Source organism: Ictalurus punctatus, chromosome 7 (assembly GCF_001660625.3).
Source record: "Ictalurus punctatus breed USDA103 chromosome 7, Coco_2.0, whole genome shotgun sequence".
In the NCBI taxonomy this organism is placed as follows: domain Eukaryota; kingdom Metazoa; phylum Chordata; class Actinopteri; order Siluriformes; family Ictaluridae; genus Ictalurus; species Ictalurus punctatus.
The window spans coordinates 21,004,568-21,021,074 of record NC_030422.2 but is presented as its reverse complement, the minus strand read 5'-3'; the positions used below and the strand labels follow the sequence as shown (position 1 = coordinate 21,021,074).

At 40.1% G+C, this 16,507-nt stretch overlaps 1 protein-coding gene across 2 annotated transcripts in view; it reads left to right on the top strand.

Annotated features, from left to right (window-relative positions):
• The first annotated feature begins 1,268 nt into the window (after positions 1–1,268).
• Positions 1,269–16,507, top strand: part of slc8a4b (solute carrier family 8 member 4b) — a 66,222-nt gene continuing 50,983 nt past the window's right edge. The window contains exons 1-3 of one of the 2 annotated variants that reach the window (XM_053681762.1): positions 1,269–1,435; positions 1,543–1,719; positions 2,615–2,770. The gene's annotated coding sequence lies outside the window, so the exon portion shown is untranslated. Of the gene's footprint in view, positions 1,720–2,614; positions 2,771–16,507 lie in introns of both variants that reach the window. The other variant, XM_053681763.1, reaches the window with a different exon arrangement.

Below are 16,507 nucleotides of genomic sequence, written 5' to 3'. Positions count from 1 at the left end.
AGAGTCAGGAAACATGCCCTGCAGAGTCAAGTTGCCACGTTGGAGCCTGGATGTGCTACATTTATTTTGGTTACATGCAAAACCACATACTGGCAAACTAAATAAGAAATGTCACCTACAACACTTACTATTGTAGCCTGTTATAGAGTATTGTCATATATATATATATATATATATATATATATATATATATATATATATATATATATATATATATATATGCATTATCTGCAGAGCGATAAACTGGCATTAGATATTCGCTGAAAACTGCTTTTGTAAGTAAACAACCGTGAGGCCCAATAGCAGTTAATGAGTTAGGCTAAGGCCTCAGGAAGGGAGGTAGATATCAGCCTGGACAGCAGATAGAAACAGACAGAAGCTCATTGAGACATAAGAAGGGATGTGTTGGTCAGAGAGAAACAAAAAACAAAGACTCTGTCTGAGTGAAACCTTTTTTAAAAAAGAAACCTTGTGCTCATAAATCCTTTTCAAGTAAAACAACTAACAACGCATGCTCCACAAGTTTAAGATAACATATAGACATGAATAATTAATCATGGTGAGAAGATTGGTCTGTTTTTAATGAGAAAATTCAAAAATCTCGCCTAAGATGAATACACTTTGGAGAAAGGTATAAAAAGGGCTGTGTTTCTTTGCATAATTTAGACTTTCTGCACACTGTGGCTTAGTGGTTAACACGTGCGGTTTGATTCCCATAGTCCTGTGTGTGCGGAGCTTGCATGTTCTCCCCGTGCTGCTGGGGTTTCCTCTGGGTACTCCGGTTTCCTCCCCCAGTCCAAAGACACGCGTGGTAGGCTGATTAGGCATGTCCAAAATGTCCGTATTATATGAATGGGTGTGTGAAAGTGTATGTGATTGTGCCCTGTGATGGATTGGCACCCTGTCCAGGGTGTACCCCGCCTTGTGCCCGATGCTCCCTGGGATAGGCTCCAGATTCCCCCGCGACCCTGAAAAGGATAAGTGGTATAGAAGATGGATGGATGGATGTCTCACTTTATTGTTTCAATAAAGTTCAATAAAGACATCTACAAACCCTCTGTCTCTGAAGTTTTTTGTTAGGCTGGAAAGATTGTTAGCCACGACATTGGCACCCCATCCAGGGTGTCCCCCGAATTAAGGTCCCTCTCCCCATCTCCATTCACACGGCTCAAACTGATGCTGTTGGAGCACACATGCGCTCGCTCTCTCTCTCTCTCTCTCTCTCTCTCTCTCTCTCTCTCTCTCTCTCTCTCACACACACACACAGATTCAGTTCCCACTCTGTTCAGTTTCAGTGCTCGCAGCTCCTGCTCTTCTTCTCCTCTGAGCTTGAAGCTCTCCTTCACCAAGGCACAGGTATTTGCATAAGTTATTATCGGCTATAAAGGAGCGACAGACGCGTTCACTCAGCTCGGCTATGGATGAAGGAGACAGGGTGAGAGCATAATTCGGTTTGAGAGGCCATCGTAAATTATTCTCAGAGTCTGCGATCGATCCTGCAGCGGAAGAGAAATCATTTTTGCCCTGCTGCTTACACTGTAGTGTTCTGGAAACTACGTGAAGAGGCGGATCACCTCCAGAAACTAGTGCCATGGAGCCCAGCAGCCTGCTTTTCCTCTAGAGGACCAGCTCGCTGTGAGACGTCAGGAACCGGCCCGACAGACAGGTGCATCACCCCCGAGGATCTGTCCTGTGGATTTGCGCGTTATCACTGAGTCGGTAGGTCAAACGGATGGACTGCTGTAATATTTGCATGTTAGACTATACAGCCAGCATCCTATCATTAGGATATTTATGGAAAATAAGTAGTACTGAGAGTCACATATAGACTAGAAGGTACTCAGTAAAACTCCTGTTACATTAACAAAACAAGTGTTCATATATTTATGGAAAAAACCCCAACAACTTTTCTTTTTCTTTGTTAGGCTAGCACTTTCATGAAAACAACAACAAATGTAAGCTACTACACTGTAGCTTTCCTTGTGGCCGATGTTGTACCTTATATGGTACACTTTTTTGGAAAGGTGCATGTAGTGTATTTTTAAAGCTTGATTAAAAAGAATGAAGATCATATATTAAATGCACAAAAGATGCACCCTTAAGGGTATCACTCACTGCAGCAAAAATGAAAGTGCACTTTAGTAATTATTATTTTTTTCCCTGAGATTGTGGACTAAGTGGATGTTAATGAAGCGCTACAGCTATCTGTTAATTCAATACTCCAAGTGTTAACACTAACATTTTTTGTTGTGTCATTATGAGGCTTGAAATGTGATTAGGGGTCATGTCTCTGATGGACCTGTTGTGACATGACTGCACTTTCAGATGGCAGAATAATCTTTATTATTAGTTCTAAACACTTTGTAGGTTTGTAGACGTGAGCTTTAAAAAGACAGCGAGGACAAGTTACAGATTCCGTGGCTTGGTGCCAAACAACATACATTAAAGATGGGTATAAAAGATTATGAGGGTGCTTTAGGAAATATGTATCAATGAGTCACTTGAGACTCAAGTTATAAATAGGTTATTAGATGCCACCAAAGACGGCGGAAAATAAGGAGCTCTCATTTGCTTAGAGTCTTAGAAGAAATCTGTTCATTTGTGTGTGTTGCAGCAGGTCAGAAGGAGAAGAGGAAGCTAACCTAGTGAGGGACAAACCTCAAGCCATGGCCGTCTAGCACCAGATTTCTGTCCCTGAGTCACCAGAGAGACCTCGACGAAGCCAGTACCTGATTATAGAGAGCTTTGGTTTCTGTCAGACCAACAGTGGGTAAGAACTACTGGCTTTATAAAGCACAGGGGGAAAAATTAACTACTTGCCGCACAGCAGCTAAACAGTAACACACGTTTACAAGTATATTGGATAATTAATATGAATAATATGAATATGAAAAGGAATTACAGCACTAATATACAGTCCATCTCTTTTATGGCAATTGTGTGTCATTATCTCAGTTATACACTGACAAGAGTGCAAATGGTGTAGAAAAAAGTGAACTGCTTATAATCGAAAGCATACCACCATATATATGTAAAATGGTGGTATGGACATGTATGGCTGATGGTAGAACTAACTCATTTATCTTTATTTATACTTAATAACTGCCACTGACAACAGCATGATGATTTCTGATCTGTGCAGAGATATATTATATGACGTCCTGCTTCTCCATGATGGTGTACAGAAAAGTATTACTGAAATCACTATGGGGCCAAGTCATGGCCAATTACACAGTGTACTAGGGACAAAAGGACAGAAAACATTGAGAAAATAGAAAATAGTTGGATTACAGGCCCGACAGTGCATCAGTATGCAAACCACTCAGTGTCTGGTGATGTCTGACAGTTTAATAACAGAGAATTCAGGCAGGCAGCGATTGCAAAGGATTCGTAATCGGAGTACTCAACATTGACATTTCACTTTATGTTACAATTTGTATAATTACTCTTGGTCCCTTGAAATGGGGAGACTATGTAGAAAAGTGATGCGGCCATCAATTACACAAATCCCAAAGTAAAGCTGACATTCTGCACTTTAACTGGATTATTTTCTTTACAGTGTACTGGGATACAGATCCCAAAAAAGAAACGTTATCACTGTCCAATTATTAATGGACTGCACTGTGTATGTTTTTACTTTCCAAGAAGTTTCATTTACTTGAACCTTGTGCTGTCAAGTGTGAAATTAAGTTTGAGGTTCATATTGACCACTAGCCTTATTTCGGTGCACCAGTAAAATGCCTGAGAGTGTTCAGGGTGAATATGAATAATTTAGCCGGATGCTCTGGTAATAGGCTACAGTTTGCTTTATGTGAAGGATTTATTTCATGTTTCACGCATCCTTATCGTGAGGCTGTTAAAACTTGATGACCCAAATCCATTTCAGATGCCAGCTATTTCCCACCTCTGTACCTTTCTACTTGTCTATCCAACCTCTGCTTATCACTGTCGGCTGATTTCCACTCATTCTGTCACACAGTGTCTTGCTTTAGATTTTCATAATCCACAGCAGAATTGAAGTCTGACCTGCATTACGTAATATATTCAGTACGCTACATGGATGACATAGTATCAGGAAGACATGCATCCATGCACGCTGATGTGTGTGTTGGTGCATGTGTGTGTGTGCGTGTGTGGGCCAGTGAGTCTGTAGTGCCTGAAGTAGATCCCCTCTTGATGACTGGATTATAGAGAGATCAGAAAAAGATAGAAATCAAAAGATAGCCTTCATAGAGGATTGCGTGTAAAAACTTTCCTTGCCCTTGCTTGGTTTCTGTCTTTTACTGTTATTGGTTGCTGCTTCATGATTTTTCTTCATGATTTATTTCTTCACCTTTCAGCCTAGTACTTTGCATATGCATAAATTCTTAATTTGTTTATTCACGATATCATATGTAAATAAATAGGACCACAATTCTCTGTATACCCGTTTGTAGAAACTCTGGCAAAACCAATGTGTAAAACGCACACACTACAGCATATAAGTAAGTAAGCATTTAAACTTTTTTTTTTTACTGTGTGGTAATGACATGCTATTAAATAAATGTAATCTAAATAGGAATTTCTAGCTTCAAGTAGCTACAATATAGGTAGTATAATAATTACCAGCTAATATCAAATAGATAATAAAGCTGGTTTGAGTTTAATCAAAAGGATTGGGAATGATAGGCTAACTCAGTGGTTCTCAACAGGGAGGGCAGATTGTTTTCAAGAAAAAAAAACAGTCAGGGCATGATTTGGGGACTTAGTGTATTTTATTGCATTTCAAATAGAATGTGCTTATGAAAAACCCCACATTCTCTCTCCCTCTGCATTTTATTTTTTCTGGGGAGAGGCGGAGCTTAGGCCCTGTTTACACTAGTGCGTTTTCATTTTAAAACACATAACTACGGTCACGCCTGTTGTCTACACTACTCTGGCATTTTCGACCCTGGAAAATGGAGACTTTTGAAAATGCCGAAGACCCCATTTTAGTTTGAAATATAGAATAGATGATCATTATTCCTGGTCTCCTCCATTGGGGGGTGGGTGGGGGTGGGGGGTGGGGGGGTTTAGTTACAAATGGTTGAGAACCTCTGAGCTAACTCATAAAACATACTAGGCATTTTATGTAATTATATGTTAGTGAGAGCAGTATGAAAATGATTTAATAAGAAGCTAACATATTTCAAAATGACTTTTCTATAAGTACTCCAAGTTTTCTGGTTGCTTCTCTGTAGTGTAGCTTTAGTCAGAAGCTGGCCGCATTCTAATATTGATAAAAGGTAGGTAATTGATAGGTAAAAGGCTAGCTACTTTTAGTACTGCTTTTTAGGAAAATCAATGAAATGAGTCTCATTACTAATAGATTTGTTTATGTAGCATCAATGTAGCACCTTTAACTGGAAGCTAAATCAGGCCATATGAAAGTTAAACAAATTCCACACATTTCATGTTACTATACATTTCTTTTGGCAAGTCAATAAGGGCACCTACATAAATTCCACAAACCACAAAAGGTACCACAAAGATCTGTACAAGTAATTGTATGCCAATATAAAAATATTGGGACCACACAGACACTGAATCATTCAGCCTCACATGCATCCATTGTTTATGAAGACGGGAATTCTGTAATATTTTAGACCTTCTTGTATACCAAAGCAAACCTTGCTTTTAGAAGATATAAGTATATTTCATGCCAGATTTGAAATTGAAGTGGGACTACTCCACAAGTTTCTTCATCTTAAACTCTTTATTTAAGAGTTGGATAATTTTTTTGAGCCAATGCCATTTCATTAATATGGAAAGAGTGCCAGGAAATGTATGCATATTCTGATTTGGCCCACAGGGGAAAACGGAGTAATTAAAATAGATGGCACAAGGAAATTGAACCTGGCTAAGGAAGGCCTGCATTACAGAATGACTTGTCAGAACTGCAGCTGTCATCATTCAAACATCACTGAAGCTAGCGAACCAAGAGAGGCTCTTGTGAGGTGGTTACTTTCTACCACTCACTGTTAACAATTAAGTAGACATGGTTGCATCCTGACTCAGTATGTAATCTTGGTAAATATATAATGGGATATTGTCACTGAAAGGAAAAAAATCTACCCTGAATATTATTTATAATGAACATGTGATCAAGATTTATCTTGAAATCAACTTCTGAGTTGATTTTTTTTTCAGTTTAAACTCTTTTTATTTGGATTATGTTCACTTTGGTTAATGTATTCCTATGTTACCTACTACACTGTTAAACTACTTGCTGATAGTAGCACTAGGGATTTAACCCTTGCTTCATCTCTACTTAATGAGACTGATGCAGTAATCCTTTAGTCCTTTAGTCTGTTTAGCTCTTTAACCTCCTCATCTGCACTTTAACAGATAAGGTTCCAGAGCTTTAACTTTCATGCTAATTCCATCACCATTGTGATTGTCCTCTCATAGATCACTAACCAGCCAAGTATCTGCCATAACCTACAGGGGGTATAAAGGTCTACACACACCTGTTAAAATGGTAGGTTTTTGTGTTGTAAAAAAAAAAAGAACTAAATTAATTTATGTCAGAACCTTTTTCACCTTTATTGCAACATATAAATCAAGTGAAAAAACACCAGAATTTTTTTGGAATGAAAAGAAAAAGAAAAAACTTCCGATACCCAGCTTGAATAAGCCTGCACATCCGTTTATAATTGGGAATATGGCAGTGTTCAGAATCAATGAATCACATTCAAGCTCGTGTTAAATACTAATTAGTATACACCTGCCATCAGTTAAAGTGACTGATCACTCCCAAATAAAGTAAAGCTGTTCCTATAAGATTTTCTAGGTAACATCCCTGGGCTGCAAAGAGCTTACAAATCTCGGGATCTCATTTTTAAAAATATCAATCAGGAGAGGGTTACAAAAAAATTTCCAAGGCACTGGACAGACCATGGACCACTGTAAAGACAATAATCAACAAGTGGAAAAAATATGGCATGGCAGTGACAGTTCTAAGAACATGATGTCCCTCTAAAATTGATGAGAAGATCAGGAAAAAACTGCCAAGAGGCCTACAGCAACATTAATAGAATTGCAGCAATTTCTGGCAAGTACTGGTTGCTCTCTATATGTGACAACAATCTCCAGAATTCTTCATATCTCTGGGATGACCTGAGGAGGGCTGTGCACAGGAGATGCCCAGCCAATTGGACAGAGTTGGAATGCTTTTGCAAGGAAGAATGTACCAAACTCAAGATGTACCAAACTGATTGGCTCTTACCCAAAAATATTGAATGCTGTGATAAAATCTAAAGGTGTTTCAACTAAATATTAGTTTAAGGAAGTGCACATTTATGCAACCAGGTTATTGTACAATTTTTATTTTTCATTGTTTTTCACTTTAATTAATAGGTTAAAGTTTCACAATGAAGGTAGAAAAGGTTCTGACATGATTTATCTTGGTTTAAAATTTTTATCTCACAAAAACCTGACATTTTGCTTACTGTTTCTACTTTTGCGATGCCAGGGAAAGAGTTGTTACAGTTATTGATATATAGAACTAGACAATCATAGGACCGGAGCACTGTAATTATCTCACATTTGTAGTGCTAGTGCTTACACTGAGATTATTGTGAAACCTGCACGTCTCGTGCTGTCTGCACGGCTAATAATTTTCTTATACAAAAACATCTCCGTGAGAATATGCCTTTAACTGCAATGCGTTCTGGACGTTCGCTAACTTCTCATGAAAATACAGCACCAACCAACAAATTAGCGCATGTAAACTTAATTTAATTTGTTTTAGAAGGAGATTTCCATTAACTCAGTGTGCAGAAAAACATGTTTAAGCCGAGAGACAGGAAGGAAAGGGCAAAGCCGTTCAGCAGTCTTAAGTCGCTTTTGTTTACGTATTTAATTTATTGTACAGAGATAAGCTCCCTCTCCTCCTTAATAGATTTTGAATGGACTGTTTTTTTTTTTTTTTACTGTGCTTCTTTACTTTATTTTATTTTTATTGTATTTATGTTATGTTATGGTAATATGTTTTTTTACCACTACCTTAATGCTGCAGTCTATCCATCTATCTATCTATCTATCTATCTATCTATACATACATACATACATGCATGCATGCATACATTGTGTCAAATTAGAGAAGAGAGAAGGAGAAGAGAAGAGAAACAGAGAAGGAGACAACCTGCATGTGATTGTAAGCAAGTGCATTAAAAAACAAACCAAAAAAAACAAGGTCACTTTCCCTTAAAGGAACATTCAGTTATGTCAACTGATGTGTTAGCTGTTGATACGTTTTATTTTCAGTCTTTTGAAAGATAATCTTTTAGACTTATATTTTGAAGTACTTGTCAAGTGTGAAATTAAATTATCCACATTATCCACATCCCAACAACATTTGTTGGGCACCATCAATATATTCACTGTTTGTTTTACCTATTCATCTGAATCCTGCAGCAGAACTAAATTGGTACTGGACATCATTGTGGTAAACAGGTGCTGTTGTAGCTTTGACGTACTCTTAGAAAAACAAGTAAAATCGAAAAACTAGTAAAATCTATTACCAATCTAGCAAATGTAATATCGACTGCAACCTAAACTTACCATCTAAGTAATATGTCTGGTCAATAGGACTAAGAGAGCTGATGATTAAAGCTGGCAATGATGGCTGCTGGAGGTGGAAGGGGAGCAAAGGTAGGGAGAAATGATTAAATGGAGTGTAAGGGAGGATGAGGGAGAGAATTTGGAACTGCAGAGCTTCAGAGGAAAGAAAAGAAAGGGTTTGATTTGCGTAGTGTTACACAGATGAAAGAGTAGAGACAGATAGAGAGGTGAGCACCAGAATAAAAGTGGTCCTATGTGGAGCGAGATAAGAGGAAGGATTTTAAAGGAAAGAAGATAGTATGGTGGATGGATTTTTTCTGCCAGAAGTGCTTCATTCAGGCCGGAATAGCTGTCTGGTCTTTTAATCAATTCCACTCCAGTCCAAGGATGTGTGCAACTGAACTGCAACATACTTCTACTTCCATTTCATGTTCTCTGACAGTTCTGTGGTGGAGACAAGATTGTAGAGACACACACCACATGTTTACCCTCCAGAACTACTGTCAGGGTATTAAAGTGAGACAGTTTACCTCTAGTTCCTGTTAATCTACCATAGGACTGACAGAGAGAGAGAGAGAGAGAGAGAGAGAGAGAGAGAGAGAGAGCATGAGAAAGATTTATGAGGAACGCAAGTCCCCAAAGCAATGTTTTATTTGACAGTAGCAGTCTGTAAACACTATTCCAGTGATAAAGCCCCCATGTGTCACAGAGTACCCCTGGCTGAATGCCATTTTGCCCTGTGTGTGTGTGTGTGTGTGAATAAGTGAGAGACAGACCAGGTTTCCTGCTGGTTGCTCAGTCATGGTGACTGTGTGCAGCAGCATACAAGCTCTACACAGCGCTGCACGAACGATACCAAAACCGAGTGAGCCTGATGATTGTCCTGATGGGCTTCATCTCGGGTGTGTAAACCCTACCTGCTTTATGAGAGGCTTTTAGCCAGTGATGTTTAATGATTGGAATCAAAGGCAGGGTCTTAAAAATTTATTTGAAGTGGTGAAGATTTGCAGATGTTGGCAGCTTTCACTTAACTTTCTTAAAATTAGTTAGACATAACTCAAATTTATGACATGCTGCTGTGCAATAATCATAAATAAAGACTTATTTATTTATTTATTCTTTTACAAAAATTGATTATGGCAGAAAATAAGAGATTATGACTGTTACTGTCCAGCTGCCTCGAACATACTCTTTTTGCACCGTCCAGTTTTAGCGAGTTTTACACATTTTAATCTGTTTTGAAGGGTCTTAATTATGTATCACCCAGGTTTACAGCCACTTAAAGAAATAAAGTCCATTGTTTTATAACTTAATCTCTATCTACCTACTGTAGTCTGTCGCATACACTGTATGGACAAAAGTCTGTGGACTGCTGGTTGTGACACCCATATTTACTCGTTGAGCATCCCATTCCAGATTTAGTCCCCTTTGCTGTTATAATAACCACCACTCTTCTGGAAAGGCTTATTTAATTAAATAAGATTTAATTAAAAACTTAGATTTTGCAGCATGGCTGTGGGGATTTGCCCATTCAGCCACAAGAGCATTAGTGAGGTCAGGCATTGATGTAGGTTGAGGAGGTCTGGGGTGCAGTGAGCATTCCAATTCATCCCAAAGGTGTTCATTGGAGTTGAGGTCAGTTCTCTGTGCAGGATACTCACATTGTTCCAAATCAACCTTGGCACATAACGTCTTTATGGAGCTCACATTGTGTACAGGGCTATTGTCATACTGGGACAGGTGTGGGCTTCTTAGTTCCAGTGAAGGAAAATTATAATGCTACACCATACTACTGTGGGTGGCTGTGTTGGTAGAGTGGGTTGTCCACTAATCGTAGGGTTGGCGGTTCGATTCCTGGCCCGGGTGACTTCACATGTCGAAGTGTCCTTGGGCAAGACACTGTACCCCAAGTTGCTCCTGATGGTAAGCTAGCGCCTTGCATGGCAGCTCCTGCTACCAAGTGTACACATATCGTTGGCCATATAGTGTACGTACAAGCACCACAGGTAAGACTATCCACGTGTTTCCCTGTATTCAGAAAAGAACAGAAAATCCACTTACATGGCTTACAGTGGCGCAGCAGAAAATCGTTTGCTTTATTGTTGGGAGATCATGAGTTTGAATTGCAAAGAAACCATAGCTGTCTGTGGCCAGGGAGCCAAGGGAGCAGAGATTGCCCATGCTCTCTGGGTGAGAGTGAGTGAGAGTGCCCATGCTCTCTCCTTGCCATTGACAGTGACAATAGTTAGTTGTGGGTGTGCGTGAGCTAATGTATGTGGAAGAAGGCAGACAGTGCTTTCCAGCGAGTGTGTTTCGCTGCCATGTGACACAGCATGATCAGCAGTTAAAAATTATGAGATTGGCTGGCTTCACGTGTATGGGGAAATAAGAAATCATGACTCTTAAATATGAAGCCTGTAACAGTTCTACTCACAACAAAGGTCATAGAATGAGGTCACAGAATTCAAGAAGCCCTTATATCTCCATTATATGTATTCTTTTGTTTACTATTTATTTTGAAACATCACAATTGCAGCCATGGTAAGTGCACATATACTACAGATGCAGTACAGAATATGTCTTTAATGATTTCAGGTGACACACTCTGCTATGCTGTAATTTTACTTGAATGCTATATAAACTTAACCATCCCTACACTATGTCCCTTTAACTGATTATTCAAACTGTACTAGCAGCATATACTACATGTATTTTGCAAGTGTGTGAATTTTATTTGCCAAAAACAATCATGTCTGTTCACTACTGGGATATAATATTATGTGTGTGTGTGTGTGTGTGTGTGTGTGTGTGTGTGTGTGTGTGTGTTTGTGCATGTGTGATTGTCAGATGGGAGCTTCTCGGCTTCAAACGCAAGGGTTAGCGTGATCAAAGGCAGCGTTTAGCGCTGTGTGTTGCTATCACATCACCGGCAGCTCCACAATCAGCAGCTCCAATTATAGCTTTCAAAGAGGAAGTTGCTTTCTGTCTCTCTCTCTCTCTCTCTCTCTCTCTCTCTCTCTCTCTCTCTCTCTGTTTTTCCCCCCACTGCAGCCCAGTGTCTGAACACATGGATTATGTGCTCTGCATAGAAAGAATAGCCCACATCTTTTCTTAATCAAAATTTTATGGTTATTATTATTTTACGTGATCCTGCAGCTTTTATTTCTTCATTTGTAGAAATTGCGTTGAGAACGTGTAGGCTTCATTTCTTTGGTAACTGTCTTTTGTGTATTAATTAGAAAAATTGTAGGGGACAGGAAATGACTAATTCCGGAGGACAATAACACCAATATCTAAGCTATATTCTACTGAATTTGACCCTGTCCTTTTACGTGATACTGAAGTGGCCAACAATGACATTCTCATGGTTAGTGATAGGGGAACTGAAAGAACCACACACAGTGCTTTTGTTTTTTTATTCCTTTGTGTATCTGTGACTCTGTTGGTGATGTGTTCTGGAATTTGTGAGTGCCTTTTAAAATGTCCTTTTATTATGTGTGAACTGTGGGTAGATTTCTGCTTTGTTGTGTGTGTGTGTATTTTTGATTTTTTTTAATGTCTGTATGTTTGCCTAAGGCTATTCATCATTACATGTGCAAACATAATTGTAAATTAACAGCTATATTCCATGTCTCATTTTGGTGACATATCTAGAAATGTGACCCCTATATTCATTTTAAAAACCATTTGTTGGATTTCATTTTTGATGGACAGCTAAAGGCATGTCCACAAACGTTCTGTATATTGTTTTTTAAACAGTTGTGGTACATTGCAAAATACAACATAACACTTTGTGCTTAATTATATAGACTGTGTAACAGCAAGGTTTCACACTTGTGAACTGGTCACACTTGCTAATGGTTCGTCAGAAATAAGGACGCCGGAGGCAGGCTTGGAACAACTCAACTCTTTCACTTTTCAGCTTTTACATGGCTTTGTGCTGGTTGCTCTTGCTCTCTTCCCCGAGACACTCGCTTCGCTCTCCTTTTTATCCTTGCATTTCCTCACTGCAACACTGAACATTCATTAATAGAATTCCCCACAGGTGTTCATTCCATACCACTCACTTTCTCCAGCTCTGCCCTCCATTCACAAACTGGTGCTCCACGTAACCCTACCACCCGACTCATGTCAGGGAGCCATCCTGCTTGCCACCGATTCCCCCAACTGCCAAGAGAGGAAATCTGCCAATGCCATCTTTGCCCCCGGCCTCTGTATCAAATTTGATACCAACAAATTTGGCGCGATCCAATCAGAGGGTGAAGGACCATCCCGACAGATTTTGGTTTCAGATTGATGGCCAGACACTCCTTTTCTTTCATGCTATATTTAGTATCTCACACGGAGAGCTTGTGGCTGATTTATAGCATGGGCCGCTCCACCCCGTCCGCCGTGTGGGACGGCGCTCGATCCTCTATCCAACGCGTTTGTCTGTAAAACAAAAGGGAGGGAGAACTCAGGAGAGTTTAAGAGTGGTCCACCAGAAAGTGCAGCTTTTACCTGAGTGAAAGCCTGCTGGCACAGCTCCGTCCAACGGGTCTGACGCTCCCTTATTAGTAAGATCAGTCAGTGGGCTGGTGATGTCCAAATAATTAGGTACAAATCTCCAATAATAGCCAGCCAGCCCCAGAAACTCTCACCTCTTTTTTTGGTCTTGAGTCTCGGGCAGGCTGCAATCACTGCTGTCTTATCAATTTGGGGACACACCTGCCCAAGGCCCAAGTGGAAGCCCAGATATCACTCGTCCAATCACACACTTCCATTTGGTTCGCCGTGAGTCCCACCAATCTCAGTGATCTCAGACCAGCCCTCAGGTGCTGCATGTGCTGCTTCCAATCATTACTGTGGATAATAATGTCCTCTAAATAGGCAGTGGCATAAGCAGTGTGGGGATGGAGGATTCTGTCCATGAGTCGCTGAAATGTCGCGGGGAAGGAAGCTCAAAAGGAAGGTCACAAATTGGTGTTACCCAAACGGAGTGGAAAAGGCAGCTTTTTCAGAAGATATTGGATTCAAGGAGATCTGCTAATATCCCTTTGTTAAATCCAGTGTCAAATATAAACGAGCCGCACCTAACTGATCGAGCAGTTTGTCAATGTGATGCATTGGGTGTGCTTCAAATTCAGGCAGTGCATTGACTTTTCTAAAGTCCACACAAAAATCAACTGTCCTATCAGCTTTGGGCACCAATACCACTGGGCTGCTCCAGTCAATGTGGGACTCTTCGATTACTCCCATGTCGAGCATAGCCTTGAGTTCATCCCAAACCACATTTTTCTGTGTTCGGGCAGACGATGGAGGCAGCTGTGTACCACCACCCCAGGGGTTGTCTCTATGTGGTGCTCTATGAGATTAGTGTGACTGGGTAAAAGTGAGAAAAACTCTGCCTGCAATTTAGCAATGTCAATTTAGCAATGATTTGGTACGGAGAGAGGTGGTCTCCATAAGACCGGGGTGGATTGAGCTGCTGTTTTTAGATTTGCCTCCTGTCCTAACTCCTCCCTCTCTGGAACAAGGTTACCAAAGCCACAGGAACCACCTCCCTCCATGGTTTAAGGGAGGTTAAGGTGGTACGCTTCCCCTGCCCTGCCTCTATCCATTCGCCTTACCTCACAATCGACATCCCCAACCCATCATGTGACCTCAAAGGGCCCTTGCCACTTGGCGAGTAATTTAGAGCTCGACGTGGGTAGAAAAAGGAGCAAACTCTTGCAAACTGGTGCAAACTCTCGCAGCTGAGTACCCCGTTATACAGCCAAGACTGAAATTCGTACACCTGTAGCAAATGTTATGTGGCTTAAGGTGTGGTTTTTCTCACAGGTCAAAAGAACGTATTGAATTTCGCTTTTACTGTTAGAAGGTCCCTACTCCCAATTTTCTTGAATGACGTTGAGCATGCCGCGAGGCTTCTGCCCATACAATAACTTGAATGGTGAAAATCCTGTGGAGGTTTGCAGGACTACTCGTACTGCAAATAACAGGGGCTCTAGCCACTTATCCCAATTTTGCGCATCATCGTGAACTGACATATGAATCATGTTTTTAAGCATTTGATTAAATCATTCGACCGCCCCATCCATTTGCGGATGATAAATACTGCTGTTAATCGGTTTAATCCCCCCAAATTTGTAAAGCTCGCGTAGTGCCAGAAAAGATGGGGAAAGCGGGGAGGTGTGGCTGTCAAGTACAGGCTCCTGCTTCGGTCAAGCAGTGAGTCTATTCCTCATCTGGACATGTCTACGTGTTATGGTGATTGCAAACGATTCATCAGCTGGCATTCATCAGGCCCTACATACTACTGGAATATCCCCATCCTACCGATCTCGTGTGATCAGCTGCCTCTGCACTTCCTAATTTTGATAGACTCTTAATTATTGGGGATTTTAATATTCATGTATGTTGCCCACCAAACTCTTTTCCTAAACACTTTATTATCCTTAGTGAGGCATTTGACCTAGTGCAGCTTTTGAAAGGCCCTACTCGAATACAGGGCCACACACTAGATCTTGTAATGTCACATGGGTTCTCTGTGTGTGATATTGAGATATGTGACCATAGCTTCTCTGACCATAAACCCATTATATTTAATATATCTCTGTCATCAAATATTGTCAAATCCCATGTGCCTGCTTACTTGCCCTGGAAGATATCTGGTACCACTTCTGCCTCCTTTTCATCATTGTTTGAGATGTTTTCTCAATCTTCGGATCTTGCTTCACCTGATCTAAGTCCCGTTGAGCTTCTTCGTTGTTTTAACTCTGCCCGTACTACTATCTTAGACTCTGTGGCCCCACTGAGGCCTAAACATCATAAACTTATACCCGAGCCATGGTTGAACAGCACCACGTGTGCCTTGAGGCATGTAGAATGGCAGAAAGAAAATGGAAAAAGGAGAAGCTTCAGATTTCATATGAATTTTTAAAGGATTCTTTTTCCAAATATCAGAAGGCTGTGAGATCAGCCAGTCTGTGTATTTATCAGCTCGTATAGACACAATCCTAGAACACTTTTTAGTACAATTAATGCAGTGTTAAATCCGGCTGTTTGCATTTATCCTACAGAGGCAATAACTATGTGTGAACGTTTTTGCCAGTTTATTTTATTTTATTTTTTTATTGTTATTACCCCGCAGTTACTTAAAGAAATGTTTGATGTAGTTGGTCCTACTCTTTTAAATTTGATTAATAAGTGCCTTGAATCAGGAGTTGTTCCTGACTATTTGAAGCATGCCTCGGTATAATCCAGACTTAAAAGGCTTGGTCTTGATTCCTCAGGACTATCAAATTCTTGACCCATTTCTAACCTCTCTTTTTTAATCAAAACAAGATTTTTGATACGTTTCAATCGGGTTTTAGGAAATCTCATTCTACTGAGACAGCTCTCTTAAAAGGTTTAAATGATGTGTAATTAGCCACCGACTCTGGAGATTCTGTAGTGCTAGTACTTTTCGATCTGAGTGCTGCTTTTGACACGGTGGACCACAATGTTCTTTTGTCTCGCTTAGAACAGGTTATGGGCATAAGGGGTTCAGCCTTAAGTAGGTTTAAATCGTACCTTATAAACATGAGTTTTTCAGGCAATATTGGGAAATTTCAATCTGATGCTGTTCCTCTGACTTGCAATGTCCCCCAAGGTTCTACTCTAGCTCCCATACTGTTCTCTCTCTATATGCTGCCACTTGGTTCTATTTTTAAGAAATATGCTATATCTTACCACTGTTACACAGAGGACACACATTTATCTTCCTCTGAATCACAAGATCAGCTTAGACCCTGTGGTTGCTTGCCTTGTGGATGTTACAGCATGGATATCTTAAAAAAAAAAAATTAAGTTTAAATGAGTTTAAAACAGAGATTGTTGTTTTTACCCCTTCTTCTGCTAAGAGTACAGCTAATTTAAATCTTGATGTCTTAACACCCTATGT